At 37.7% G+C, this 15,579-nt stretch overlaps 1 protein-coding gene across 11 annotated transcripts in view; it reads right to left on the bottom strand.

Moving 5' to 3' along the window:
* The window catches only part of SCUBE1 (signal peptide, CUB domain and EGF like domain containing 1), a 277,291-nt gene that overhangs the window by 168,562 nt on the left and 93,150 nt on the right, over nucleotides 1-15,579 (bottom strand). The gene's annotated exons all lie outside the window — the stretch shown is intronic.

The following is a 15,579-nucleotide window of genomic DNA, read 5'->3' on the forward strand; positions in this document are numbered from 1 at the left end:
GCCATGCAGGACCTGAGGAAGTGGTATCAGGTAAGATGCTGCAGGCAGGTGTTCCTGCTGGAATGCTCACACAAGTAGTGACATGTCAAGGTAGGAAAGTTAATACATGGCATCAGCTGAGGGGGCTATGAGAACAGGGATCATTAATTTAAGTAATTGCTAAACCATCTTTCTTACACCAACTTTATATGAGAAAACAAAGGGAAATATTAGAAGAAAGAAACCACTACCTACATACACAACATTTGTATCTCCAGGAGATTTGACATCAGACTTTAACAAGAATTTAAAAGCATGACTCAAATTTTCTGCCATTTGCACATGGCACTAGAATTCTGCTTTTTGTTCCCTTCCTTCAGAAAGAAATGGAAAAATGTGGCAAAGGAAAAACGAATACCAAGCCCTTGAATACAGTGCTTCACTACTGTGGTTTCAGTAACCTTCAAGGAAGCTTTTGCTGAGAAGAAGTCCACTTTTTTTTCCAAAAAAATAAAATTCTTTTTTTTTTTTTTTTTAATGTTTACCAGAGTTGAAATTATTATTTTTTTAATGTTTAATGTTTACCAGAGTTGAAATTAAAAAAAAAAAAAAAAAAGTAAGAAAAAAATGCCTTTCCTTGATAAATAAAGGACATTTTACAGAAAAGAGAAACACCAGTAAGTAATCACAAGGACACTTTTGATGATGAATACACAAACCATTCTAAAATGATCAATGAATATTGTAAACCACAAGGTTTCCCTAGAACCACTCTTTTCTTATGTGCAATGGTACAACACCAAACGCATGCCCATGACCTCTCCTGAAGAACCCTACCTCTTAATGGGCTACAATCACCTATCACCTGAACACCCACAGAGTAGGTTTCTTATTTGTGTGCAGTTAACAGATCCACAGAACTTGAAAAGAAATGCTCAAAATCTTTCTTTCCTGCAGCTGCTTTGTGAAACATGGTGGTATTCCTTAAACTTCATACTACATACACACTCTAAGTATGGCTGTAACAGATGCCTCTTATGGGTAATGAACCTAAGGAATTTTTTAATGTTGCTCCAACAGTTTCTGTAATAATCTACTTAATCTATTGAACCTACCACTTAAGGCAACCATAAACACAGACAAATCTGCATCTGAGGTGGAAATAGTGGTTCATTTTTCCTGCAATACACTCGATCTGCTGCAATAGTATTTGGTTTAAGGCATTTTGCTCTAAATTTGAACCCTCACAATTAATGAGATTATAAAGACCCACAATTTTCTATGTGCATCTCAGTAAAATAGACTTCTTGGCTATCTGTATCTCCGACATATTTGTACAGTGAATTTCAGAGGGTATTGTAAGTACTGAACAGCTGATGGCATATAGTGAGTCTCAGGCCTGTTCAAGAAAATGCTGCACTTGCACAGGCAGTGGACATCGTTACTCATATCTAGTTGGTGCCAAAAAGGTTTTATGCATTGGGACCAGGGTGCTTATTCTTATATAATCAAACCCTAAACAATTTCTAATTTGCATGGCAGTCTGGCTTCCTGTCCTGTAAATGCAACTCTAAGCCTGTTACTGTAAATCACCAATAGGATACAGAACCCATTCTTTGCTGTCATATTAATTTTTTTTATTGCTTCTCTGACTAATTTCAGAAGCAATTTTTAATTATGACTGGAAAAAAAAAAGACAAACAAATAAATAAATGAAGTTCCTCAGCTTCTTCAAAGGAAATCATTCAATCTCCACACTTTAGTCTAAATATATCAATGCATATACTCACAATTTTCACAGAATGGCATAATCATAGAATTGTCTAGGTTGGAAGAGACCTCAAGATCATCGAGTCCAACCTCTAACCTAACACTAGCAAGTCCTCCACTAAACCATATCACTAAATTCAACATCTAAACGTCTTTTAAAGACCACCAGGGATAGTGACTCCACCACTTCTCTGGGCAGCCCATTCCAATGCCTAACAACCCTCTCAGTAAAGAAGTTCTTCCTAATACACAACCTAAACCTCCCCTGGCGCAACTTTAGCCCATTCCCTGTCGTCCTGTCACCAGGCACGTGGGAGAACAGACCAACCCCCACCTCACTACAGCCTTCTTTAATGTACCCATTTTGTACCTTTAAGTACAAAAACTATTTTCCAGAAGATAAGGCTGAAATACTGTTCCTCTTTATTTGCAAATACATATCTGAAAAATATAATTCTGGTACTTTAATACAACAGTCTGAGTTATCAGTGGAAAACTTCTCAGCCTGTACTGGCCACAATATAAATACACTTGGAATAGTTTCAAATGATCACTTTAGGGAATTTTTGACGATTCACATACACTGAAACAGAACACCTCATTTTCAAGATGTCTGTATACTTATACATAAATTATGTTGGAGAAACTGTGTGAAAGGAAAAATCTTATATAAAAATGTACTTCTTTCCCATTCAAGCTTATTTCACTAAAAGAATTAAAAAAATCACCCATGAGTTTTCTCTTTTTAGTACGTTGTCTGATATAATAGCAAATGCAAGGAAAGAATTAGAATAGCAAACTCATCCTAAGATAAAAAAAATCCATTTTTCTCCTTGAAGGACTACACAATTTTTTTTTTTTTTTCTATTTTAAGGGAAAGCCAACTTTCAAGGTCATGCAACAGAACCTTGTCCTTTCTGTATAGCTCTTCATATAAGAAGAAAAAAAAGACATGAAAACATGCCCACTAACATGTGAATCAAAGTATACCCAAAAGGTTCCCAAAATTCTGGATGCCCAGCTGTTGCTAAGGATTGTCTGTAACACTGCCTTCTAAATAAATTCAGCAAATACATCTTTCCACTCTTTTAAACTCTTAAGTTTTTACCATAGAATCACAGAACACTTTGGGTTGGAAGGAACCTTAACGACCATCTGGTTCCAACACCCCTGCCATGGGCAGGAACACCTCCCACAAGACCAGGTTGCTCAAAGCCTCATCTAACCTGACCTTGAACACCTCCAGGGATGGGGCATCCACAGTTTCTCTGGCCAACCTGTGCCAGTGCATCACCACCCTCAGAGTAAAGAATTTCTTCCTTATATCTAATCTAAATGTACCCTCATTCAGTTTAAAGCCTTTATCCCTTGTCCTATTACTATACCCCTTGACAAAGAGTCCCTCTCCAGGTTTCCTCTAGGAACCCTTTAGGTACTGGAAGGCTGCTAAAAGTTCTCCCTGAAGCTTTCTCTTCTCCAGGCTGAACAACCCCAACTCCCTCAGCCTTTCTTCACAGGAGAGGTGCTCTAGCCCCTTGATCATTCTCGTGGACTCCTCTGGACCTACTCTATCAGGTCCATGTCTCTTCTTGTGCTGGGAGCCCCAAAACTGGATGCAGTACTCCAGGTGGGGCTGCATGAGGGTGGAGATTCAACTAAGGTATAATCACTCTGCTGAGGAGGTTATACTACAGTCCAACACTTACGGCTGTAGCAACTTTCTCTTCAGTTAATATTTTCTTTTGTAAAGATAGAATAGAAAAGCTTTGCCCTGACTCTCATTTCTGTTCCTATGGCACAATAACTCATGTCTGCTCCAGTTTTAGTTAAGAAGTGCATACCAATTATTTCCAAACATTTATTTCCATACCTTATAAGGCCCCTTAACAATAAATTTTTGCTAAACCCTCCAAATTCTCTGAACGATTATTCTCATAAAGTATGCCCAATGACATTTTAGTTAATGCTTTAATTAATCACTATTACTATTATTTGTTAGTTACAGGCTTCATACAGACAAACTAAAAGTTGCTAGTTCATGTTCATTCTTGCCCCTCTTTTATCCAAAACTACTTATTGCGCTCTGACACAATTACTCTAAGCAACATGTACATAAGGAGCATTTTGAAATACTCAAGAAGGATCTGGACCAAAGCCTGCAAAAGCTAATGTAAGCAGTAAAAAAGAATCTTGTCTTGTGGACTTATCCAAACTTTTAAGTTTGCACATTGTACACTAAAGTCAAAAGGATAATGTTAAAACACAGAAATTCATGGAAATTATCAGACAGCAAAAGCAGGCATTACAGAAAGCTGAGACTCTGGAATCTACCTAACAAGGAAGTTCACTGCCAACCTTTCAACTCATGCTCAAGTCTACTGGAAAATAATTTTGTCTAAAAAATTGTTCTAATTTGTCTAAATTTTTCTAATACAGCAAGCAATTATGCAGCAGCTATTATTTTCAATGGCTAATTTCTCAACTGTTTAAATCATGCTGCTTATCATAAATGAACACTACCAAGAATTGATTGCATTCTAGAGCACAGTATAATGACAGTGACTATATTTGGAATCAGACACCAGAGAATTTTGCTGCTCTCTGCTTTGTCTGTGTTTTTTTTTTTTTTTTTTTTTTCCTGTAATCCATATGCATTGAGTGTTTTCACTGGTTATACGTAATTTCTAGGACTAATGCATACATTATAGGCTGAAATCCTACACCTTCAGGTGAAAACATGGTCTCTCCTGCTTTAAGTAAGATCTACACACAACTTGGATCCCAAACTTCTGGTTAATTTTAGTATATTTTATAGAATTTATCTCAAGGTATACATCAACATAGGCCGTCCTGGCTTAGAACTTTTATATTTTTAAGAAAGTTGAGATGAATTAACAAAAGATATGAAGCTAATACAAACAACATAAAACAGTAAAGATGAACAATCCAGAATAAAACTGTGACTTTGATGAACTAAGACACAGCCACCTACAGCCATGTTAGATCAAAGAAGAGCATCCATATACAATTTAACTTATACTTAATAACTACACACTCTAAGAGGATTATTCTTTATTTTTCTGTGTGTTCCATGCAGAGAAATCTTTACTGTGACTTATTAGTCGCAGGACTAATATTAGAGGAGGCTCCAGGGAGTAAGTATTAAAAAAAAAAAAAAAAAGGCTCAGATAACAAGAAGACTTGAAGAAACAAGAGACTGAGATTGATGAAGCTGTCACATAGCTCCTGGTTTCTCAATTTATTATGACAGTCTGAGAATCATAGTTCACAGTTGACAGCAACCAAGGTTTATTCTACACTTTTGATTATTTCCCTATAACTAACAAAAAACTTCAGGCCTACGCTGATTTATATACTCTCTTGTTTCAGTACTTCTTAGATCGCATTGGTTTAAGAAAGCAAACACAGAGCAAATTAACATGTAGATAAAGTTATATGTCATTTGAACACAAAAGATTAATGTCAGGTGATCAAACATCAGAATAATTCTGAGGGGAAATGTTCAGATACAGAATTTAAAAAAGCAGAGTTTTATAACAAAAGCAGTGTGTTCAGGTCCTAGTTTCAGAGAAGGCTGGATATTAGAGGCCTTTCCATTAGTCACAATGAAAATTCCTTATTTTTATTGGATTTACAGAGTGAACCTGGATGCATTTTCAAAATTAGTCTCCAGTTTTCAGACTTCCTAGAGCAAAAATCCTATTTTCAAAGGTGTTAGTTAACTGAATTCTATGGAACTACATCTGTGGGAAAAAAAAGGGAGCAGTTCATCAGAGCTACAGAAAACACACACCTTATGGTCTGAGGATCACACACCCAAAATACCTATTTCTCTCTAATGACGTCAAAGTGAGTACAGATAGATGTCTTATATGCAGATGTTTACACTCCTCTAGCTGAGCCTCAGCCCAGGACATTTGAAGTAATGGTAGTTAAATGTTTTTCGAATTCGCATTGCAAACACAGTGACAATAATTCTCATCCATCTATCACAGGATCATCATGAGAGGAGGCTGAAATTGGTTGGACTCGATGATCTTGAGGTCTCTTCCAACCTAGAAATTCTGTGATTCTGTGAAATTGCTCAGTTTGAAAATTTCTAGTTAACAGGTGCCATAAAGCTAAATCTGATATCTACAGGGGGGAGAACATTATAACTAGTATATTACTTATAATCCCACTTCAAAAGAGACATATAATTTGTTTCTAGGACTGTGCTACCACTTACACTATCCAGACTCTCACAACATGCAGGCAACCAAATAATAGAAGTAAACATGTATGTACAGAAATTGTATGTAAAAATCTAATACAGAGTTGCCTATGGAACATCTACTTACCATCCTAGCTATTCATATTTGCTCAGCATCTACTCTTCAGTCTGCAGAACAGCAGTACATGTTATAAAGTCTGATGCATGCTCCTGTACCACAAATACTAAATACTTAGAATTGCTGTGATGAATCAGAGCTGTTATCATTCATCTAACATACAGACTGATGTAAGATTTGAAAACAGTAATACAATATAGTTTCCCAAAGAGACATATCATAAAGCAATCACAAAGACACAATCACTACCAGACATCATTTGCAGAAGTAGAGAATACATAAAGGTTTAAAACACACACACATTTCTACTGTTAAAACTTGCATTTCAACACTTTTCACTATGCCTGTTATACTATGCCTGTTTCACTATGCTATATTATACAGAGAGCCATTCCTATCTTGTGCCTGGGCCCCTCAAATTTAGAACAGATCTCCCCATTACTCAACCACTGAGCCGTGATTCGGGAGTCTGACTTCCTTCTCTTAACACATAAAATAACTGCTGAGTCATAAAGTTCTGCTCAAGAAAATCTCTCACTGGAACCAATGGAAATGAGTTTCAAGATTTAGATTAATAACTTTCTCAGAAAACAAAACAACAGAAAAACTGAAGAATTATGAAGAGAAGGCTATCAGGTTTATTCAACCCTCCTCTGTCTGCAAAGGTGTTTAAGATCTGTAAGAGAGTGATAATATTATCTGATTGATAATATTAGGCCCTGCTGATGGTGCTGGAGCAGGACAATAGCAGGCTCATCTAATAGTCTCCTGGAATTATGAAAGAAGGGCAAGGAAAACTGGAAGACAGTCAAGAAAATGGACTACGTCTCAGCTTCTCTTTAAAGTATTTATGAAACTAAAAAGCAAAATGAAACAAAAACTTCCCAAAGTTGTTTAGTTTTATTTTTAAAATGTTCAAATTAAAACAAAAAAAAAACTATTTTAACTGTTGGGAAACAGAGAAAAATAAACATAAGTAATAAAGGATTCATTTGGAGCTCAAGCAAGCAACACACTACACACAGCTGTCTGGAAATGAAGAAAAATAAAGCCGTATTAAAAGGAAGGCACTGGTCCCTTTAATCATACTAGTGATTATGCAATCCTAAACCAGTTATGTACCACCATTTGACATTTTGCATTTGGGAGTTTTAGAAGCGATTTCACATACATTTGCAACTTTCCTCCCACTTCATGTTGACAGGCAAATTAGGTTATAAACCCCTGTACCTGTGTACACATTCAGACAAATCCAGGGGTAGAAATACATAGATTTCAGGTTCTAACTGTTGTGTTGTTGGTTTGTTGTTGTTGCTTGTTTTTGAAAGAAAAACTGGAACATTCATTGAAAAGGTACATTCATGAATGGTACAATGAGGTATACATACACATGCATACATACTAACGTTCTTTTTGTAATCTGAGTCAGACTGTGGACTACTACTACCCAGTCAGGAATTAAGCTTGCATGTCAGGATTGAAATCCCTTCTCTCTCAATGTAAGCCAACAGATCTTAAAGGCGCACAGCAAGACAAGAACTTGGGTCTAGATCCTAACTTCATACCTCAGAAGAAAATAAATTGTGTCATTTTAAACATGAGCCTAGTTTTCATACTGACTTGGGATCCCAACAACCATTTTATAACAGGCAGATGTTACTTCAAGGACATCCAATCTGTTCCTGGTTTGTCTCTGAAGCTTCTCCTTCAGCTGCAGGCTCCTAAATGCCTTGCTGTGTTGTTGCTCTGCCCCACCTTCCAAAGCTGGTAGACTGGTACCACTCTCGGAGCAGGTTCAGTTGCTCCAGGGAAAGCACTACCTCTCTTTTCCTGCAAGGAACTCCATGTGACAGTTACTTTGTCAAGAAAGGCAAAAAAACATCGGAGAACAGGCAAACAATACACTGAAGTCCATTTTTCTAGGCTGAAAAATCAGACCTGTTGCCTAATGCACACCTTCAAGACTGGGGACATAACCAGGATTTTGCCATTTACTTTTTGGTACTGAAGTCACTGTGCTTGTCTACCACACTGAACATTCAACTCTTGAATAGGGCTCTGTGGAATCTATGACGAACACTAGAACTTGCAATCCTGACTTTATTTTCATAAAAATGTTCATAAATTTTCCTGGCTTTATTTTCATATATCATAATTTCACTCTGCTTCCTAGGACTCATCTGAATCACAGACACAGGATCAACTGCTGAAGAACAATATGCCTTTATTGGACCACCAAAATCAATTATTGTAGTTATTTCCAGAAGTATGACATACAAGACAATTAACTGAGATATCATACTATTAGTGTCCAAATTTAGTGATTCTGTTACTTTCCTGTAAACAAGAGAAATCAAAGTTACACAGAATATTTGAAATAGGAGTGTATAAGCAAGGTTTCATAAAAGTAGGGATTCTATTCCTGACTATGTTGCAGAAATCCTGTGTGAAGATCAAGAAGTCACTTCGCCTTAGTTCCTCATCTATAAAAAACTATTAAAATTATAATTCTTTTTTTTACAGGATTCGGTGAAGACAAATCTATTAGTATTTGCAAGGTGCTCACATATGTTCCCATGTAACAGCAATTAATACCATGGAAAAACCTATAAATAAAAGAAATGCATCTCTAAATAGATAATGATAAATTTTTTGTCCAGTTAAGATGAGTGCAACCTGGAAGAGAGAGGTACTTTTTCAAAAAACAAAAACAAAAACAATGCAAACTCCCTATTAAAAAGGGACAATCTGAAGCAAGAGCTGAGAAAATAAAAACCCAAAAACCTCCAAAAAACAGAGAGCTGAGCTTCACTTCATATCTATTTATATTCATATCTGACTAGATATGGAAAGAAAATTATCACTCCATGCAATTCAATCCTTTAATCTGTTAATCCTTTACCATTTTTCAAACACAGATTTGGTTTGACAAACAGACAGAAAACAATGAGTTGTGACAATTTATTTATTTATTTTTTAGGAAGAATTCCCCAACTACATGTATACAAAACTCTGCCTCCAGGTAAAAAAGACAAAAGAGAAGAATTTGGAGGAAGTATCACATGGTTCTTGTATCAATGGCAATCACTTTTTGCTTTGACGTGTTTTTCTTTCACACTTCTTTCCCCCCATTTTTTGAAAGTCTGATTAGAGATGGCTGAATTCCAGAAAGCCTCAAATAGTCGAGTATTAGCTGACACGTAAGCCCTTTGGCAAGGAAATTTAGATACATAGATTTAGTGCCATAAATTTAGATACATAGATTAGTGCCATAAATATAGATACATAGATTAGTGCCATACATAAATTTAGATACATAGATTAGTGCCATAAATATGGCACTCTTCTACTTTCTATTTCCAGATGCTGAATAACTTCTTAAGACTTGCTCAGGTATATCAGTAAGAACTGCTTTCACTGAGGTGTCTATCAAGTTTTTCCTGAGTAAATCCCTAGGTTTATTAGTGTTAAGCAATGCTTCAGACCTAAACAGAATATAATACTCTCCCAGGAAGCTAATATTTTTATACAGTAGGGGAGAGATGAATCTAAGACAACAGTACTCCACAACAAGAATCCTTTAGGCAAAATAATTCAGTGTTTTTTTCTGAATATCCAAGTGGAGCACACTATTGCAACTTTTTGAATTCTGCAACTGCAGTAACCAAACACTATTGCTCTACCTCATTCAATTCAGCAGGGCTATAAAGGCTAATCAGTAAAACTGCAATTCTTTGCAGCAACCTTTTCTGGACTTGATGACTATTGTAACTTCTTTTCCATCTTCTCTTCCATGCAAGAGAATTAAACCTTTTATTTGATTCTTTTGGCATTAGCCATCTTATCTACAACATTCATTAGTCTCATTGCTCTCTTCTGGCATCTTCCAAATGCAATGCCTCACACTGAACAGTCCTCCAACAGCTGAAGCCTAATCACTGCTTAAGGAGTAGAGTTTTTTTCCATACGACAATTCCTATCTCAATAGCTTAAAAGCAAACAAAAACAAAAAAAAACCACCACACACAGTAAATTTTATCTTCTCCTCCTAACTACATCTTAGAGCCTCTATATTGGCAACAAAACAAAGCTCCCTTGAAATTCTCAATGAAAAGGAAGACATGTTTGCTAGCCTTCCCTATAGCATCCCCATCAATAGCATATCTACTTTGTGCAACACCCAGCTTTTAACACCAATCTCAGTCTACCTCTTCTAGCACATCTGCTGTCAAGGAACAATTCTGCTCTCAGTCTGACTGAAAGCTTCCAACAGGATATGCAGACAGAGTACAAGAATGCCCAGTTTCCAGAGGCCTCAATTCAGTAATACACTTAGATTAATGTAAAACTCCAGTTTTCTTTCTTAATATTACATCAAAGAAGCATCAAAAAAAAAAAGGGGGGGGGGGGGGGGGGCAAATCAGGAACACCTGTAAGCGTCATGCTGAATCAGAGGAGGGAATGTATATTGAATAACTAGTTTAAAAGGCGTGTTACCCATTGATTCTTTGTAGTATAGATTCAGATTTTACCAGTTAACTGAGAATAGAAACTGATTTACTACAAACAAGATGGCTAAAGTGTTCTGTAGTAATAGGAATGATGATCAGTTAAGCCATAAACTCTTCTAAAGGCAAAAAAGAATAGAAATTGATAGCCTGCCTCAATGGCTCAACACGTGAAAGACAAAGAAGGAAAAATCGATTTATCAGTAAGATCATGGAGAAAAAGTGATCAAACAGGAAAGAACATCTGGACCAGTGAGCGAATTGCTTGCTAAAAAAAAACAGACTGGCATTTCATATATGAGAGAGGAAAACATGTTTCACGACCAGTTGCAAACGAAGGATAAAGAAAACCCATTGCATGAGACCAAATATTAGTCTTGCATCCACAGAGCAGAATTTAGAGCGATTTTCAGAAAGAACTACTGCTATTCCATGTGATTACAGTGCTAAAATAAATTATTTCTAGCCAGACAAGGATCTCATCATAGTTCAAATTCCCTGTGGTGTCATTTCATGTTATATTTGAGAAATTCCTCAATAAAAATGACAAATAGAGAATGAGTCAGGTTCCCCTGAGGATGGTTTTGGACATTTTCCAGTACAAATTTGAGCCATGAAATCTTAACCAAACACCTCCTCCCAACAAATAAATAAACAAGAAATTTTGGTTCATTAGAAAGAAAGACAGAAATGTTGAAACAAGAACGCAGGAAAAAATACTTAACCTGTCAGCCACAGTTGATATAACTACTTGTGAATATTTCAAGTTTGTTATTTATAAAGACTGTAATTATCTTGCTATATTGACGTTACTAGCAAGACATCCAATGATGGTTTAAAAAGAAATGTAAACACTGTCAAGAAGAGATGGTTTAAGATTTTGCACAGACTGAAGTCAAAATCCTGACACAAGTCTTCTCCATTACAATCTGTTTTCTAGAGGTTCCTAGGTGGCCTGCAGGACTATCATCAAACTATTATTAGCTCCCATCCCTAGGCCTTCTATCTTAAATCACTAGACAAAGATTTCTGGTGATTTGTGTGTGAGAAATGCAGCCTAGGTCACTGAAAGAGCAATTCAACTGTCTAAATAGGAGACTGACACCATTTTAGGTTCCTTATATTATCCCATCTGGCCACCAGCTCACACTCCAGATCTACAGCAGTAGATCCCATGTCACATCTGCCAGCTCCAGGGTGTTTTAAATGGCACAAGACACCTATGTTCAGGCGATCAAATTGCCCCCTAAGAATTCTCGTTGTCTGGCTCCCTGTGTGCTGACAGAACAGATCCCAACAGTAATGTCTGCAAGACCAAAATACGGGGAAGAAGTAGGTACAGTGTAGTCTGATCTTGGTTCAGACCCAGAAAATCTACTTCCATCTAAGCATATACACATCTGTGTTGCTGTATGAGAAGTTAGTTCAATCAGGGTTTTCAAAATCAACCTAAAGCGAAGCTTACAGGCTCTTACATAAATTCATATATTACAAAATACATATAATTCTTGTATAAACGGAAATGACAAATCAATGCAAGAATACCCAATGTTAAGTACCCACTTAATCTACTTAATTTGTTTACAGACTCAATTTCAGCTTGCTGATCAAACATTACATGCCACTTAGGAGTATAATATTTTGGGGGCATGGTTTGGGGTAGAAAGGACCTGAAAGACCACCTGGTTCCAACACCCCTGCCATGGGCAGGGACATCTCCCCCCAGATCAGCTTGCTCAAAGCCCCATCCAGCCTGGCCTTGAACACTTCAGGGATGGGGCATCCACAGCTTCTCTGGGCAGCCTGTGCCAGTGCATCACAACCCTCAGAGTAAAGAATTTATTTCTAATATCTAATTTCAATATACCCTCTTTCAGTTTAAGTGATAGGACTCCTTCTCCTATCACTATACCCCCTGACAAAGTGTCCATCCCCAGCATTCCTCTAGGCACCCTTTAGGTACTGGAAAGCTGCTGTAAGGTTTCCCCATAGCCTTCTCTTGTCTAGGCTGAACAATCCCAGCTCCCTCAGCCTTTCTTCACAGGAGAGGTGCTCCAACTCTCTGATTATCCTCGTGGCCCTCCTCTGAACTCACTCCAACAGGTCTGTGTCTTTCTTGTGCTGGGGGCCCCAGAGCTGAATGCAGTGCTCCAGGTGGGATCTCATGAGGGCAGAGCAGATAGGAAGAATTACTTCCCTCTCCCTGCTGGGCACACTGCTCTTCATGCACCCAAGGGTATGGTTGGCTTTCCAGGCTGCAGGCATGCATTACTGGGTCATGACAAGCTTTTCATCCACCAATATCTCCAAGTCCTTCTCTGTAGGGCTGCTCTCTATCCACTCATTGCCCAGACTATATTCATGTTTGGTATTGCCTTGACTTAGGTGCAGGTCCCCTGCACTTGGCCTTGTTGAACTACATCTTGTTTGCACAGGCCACCTCTCAATCCTGTCACAGTCCCTCGGGTGTATCATCCCTTCCCTCCAGTGTATCAACCACGCCTCTCAGCTTGGTGTCATCCACAAACTGGCAAAGGATGCACTCAATCACACCATTGATATTGCTGACACGTTAAATAGTACCGGTCTCTATTCCCTGAGGAACACCGCTTGCCACTGGTCTCCACTTGGACATCGAGATGTTGACTACAACTCTTTCAGGACAACCACTCAGCCAGTTCCTTATCCACTGAGTAGTCCATCCATCAAATCCACGTCTCTCCAATTTGGAGACAAGGATATCATGTGGGACAATGTCAAATGCTTTGCACAAGTCCATATCAAAGACCATTTGTTTGTTGTGAATATTCAATTTGCATTTGAGGAACAAACTTCCCCAGTCTGGTCCCAAAATTAAAAGGCAATTGTGACCTCTTTTAGTGTCCTAAAGTTACACGATGGGACAGCAAGCCCTTTCCTATCATTCCCATTCATTGTCTGTTCACTGCATCTCTTCTGGAGGGAACATGGTTCCTAACATTTTGGAAGTAATACAAAATGCCATCTCAAAGAAACATGAATACGGACAGACACTGATTCTGACAAACCTGTAAGATCTCTTGGCAAGCTTTGGAACAATACTTGGAACCAGAGCCACCTGTTAAACACAGTGGCTTATATTATTTTAGGCTTTTTCTGCCAAAACTATCTGCATTGAAATCTACGAAAAGAAAATTAGAAACCTATCTCCGTAAACCTGTATATTTCATGATCAGAGAGCAACAACAGAGACAGCATGGGTCGAAGATAATCCCACAGATTTCCTGAAGGGTTCATTTTCTATCACGTCCCTCCCTTTTCCTGTTCATAATTGCAAATATACATTGCCCTACTTCTATAGGAATCACTTGGAAACAAAGCTGATAATAGCAAGCTGTTTGAAACAACATACTTGCACATTTATTAGAATCCCAGGTAGCTGAAATATTTGATTGGGTTCTGTTCAATTAAGAGATATTCGTGAACAATAGCATAACCAGTTTTTCTTTCATTTTCAAATTAATAGCTGGCTGCTCTTTGTTTAAGAAATACCAGTTGCACAATTAATCATTTGAGCACCTCAGGTTGAGGCAAATAAATCTATTTAGTCTGTTCTATGATAAATGAAATTTGGAAGTTTGAGTCTAAAACCTATCAATGGTCAGGATGCATAAACCTTCTGAACTCATACTCAGTTTGAAAATGAACCAAGTAGGAAATACATCTACTGAAAAGCTAACCAGAACCCTGCTCAGAAATTCTAGTTGCTCTATAGCTTCAGTGAGTGCAGGCTGGTGTTATGATTTCTCGCTCAGTACCTGATTTTTTGTTTTTTCTTGCAAAGAACCTCAGCTTTACCAAAGTAAAGATGTTGCATGACACAGATGAAATATCCCTTTTCTTCACTGTTATAAATGGCTAAGTCCCAAAATAGGATTATAATCAAAGTTTACAATTTATTAAAGGAATAGAGGTAAGCAAACAGCGCTGGGTGTGCCGGGAGTCTCTGCTCCACCAAGACGCACACACGTTACATCAAGATGCTGATTTTTATGCTCCTAGACTAATAGATATTCATTACTACTTCTAAAAGAAACAGGGTTATTATAATTAGTTTCCAGAATTCAAACCCTCCTACTGGAGCATGCGTATCAGTCTCTGGTGGTCCCTCTGAGGGTCTCTCATGCTGAAGGCTCATAGTCTTCCTCTCAGTTGGTTTTTTTTTTTTTTTTGGCCTTCTCGTTTGTCCATCTTGGCTGTATGTCAGAGGCTTGCACAGCATTCCCTGCAAGCTTTGTCTTTTAGCCGTCCTTCAGCTTTCCCCTTCTCCTTAATCTCCTGGCCAGATATCAGAGACTTGCATAGTGTCTCATGCAATAGTCATAATAGCAGTTATTCTGAAACCCCCCAGATATCAGAAACTTCAAGGAAAAGCCTACAAATACATTTCCCTTCAAGCTCTCTATTGACACAAATTGCTAAAACATTCCTCACAACTGTATAATGCACATCAATTTGAAATGAATCTGGTAATGCATCAAACAGCAGTTGTTGCAATTATATTTGGAATGTTGAGAAAGACAATACAAGTCCTATGCGCTGTGACTTAGCTAGAATGACTATCAAGTCAACTGGTAGGGGAAACTGGATGTACCAGTCAAATTTGTTTCCAGGTAATTGGTGTGATGAAATTAAAACATAAAACGCAAACTTTGTTTTCAGTATATAGGATAAAGCCCGCCTATTTAAAACAGGGCAATGGACATAAATCAAAATCACAGATCCCCAAATCCTAAGACTGCCAATACAACTAAGATCGTGCTCTGAACCAGTTTTTGTAGAGTTAGTGGACTGTGCCCATTTCCTTTGTAAACATCTATTATTGATAACTGTTCTTCTGCCTTGTTTTATTGTCCAAGTATTCCTTCATTACAGCTGCACTTTTAACATACAGTAACCTGTTCATACAGCACGTTCTGGAATCCTTTTAC

The sequence above is a fragment of the Aythya ferina genome (assembly GCF_964211825.1).
Source record: "Aythya ferina genome assembly, chromosome: 1".
Taxonomy (NCBI): domain Eukaryota; kingdom Metazoa; phylum Chordata; class Aves; order Anseriformes; family Anatidae; genus Aythya; species Aythya ferina.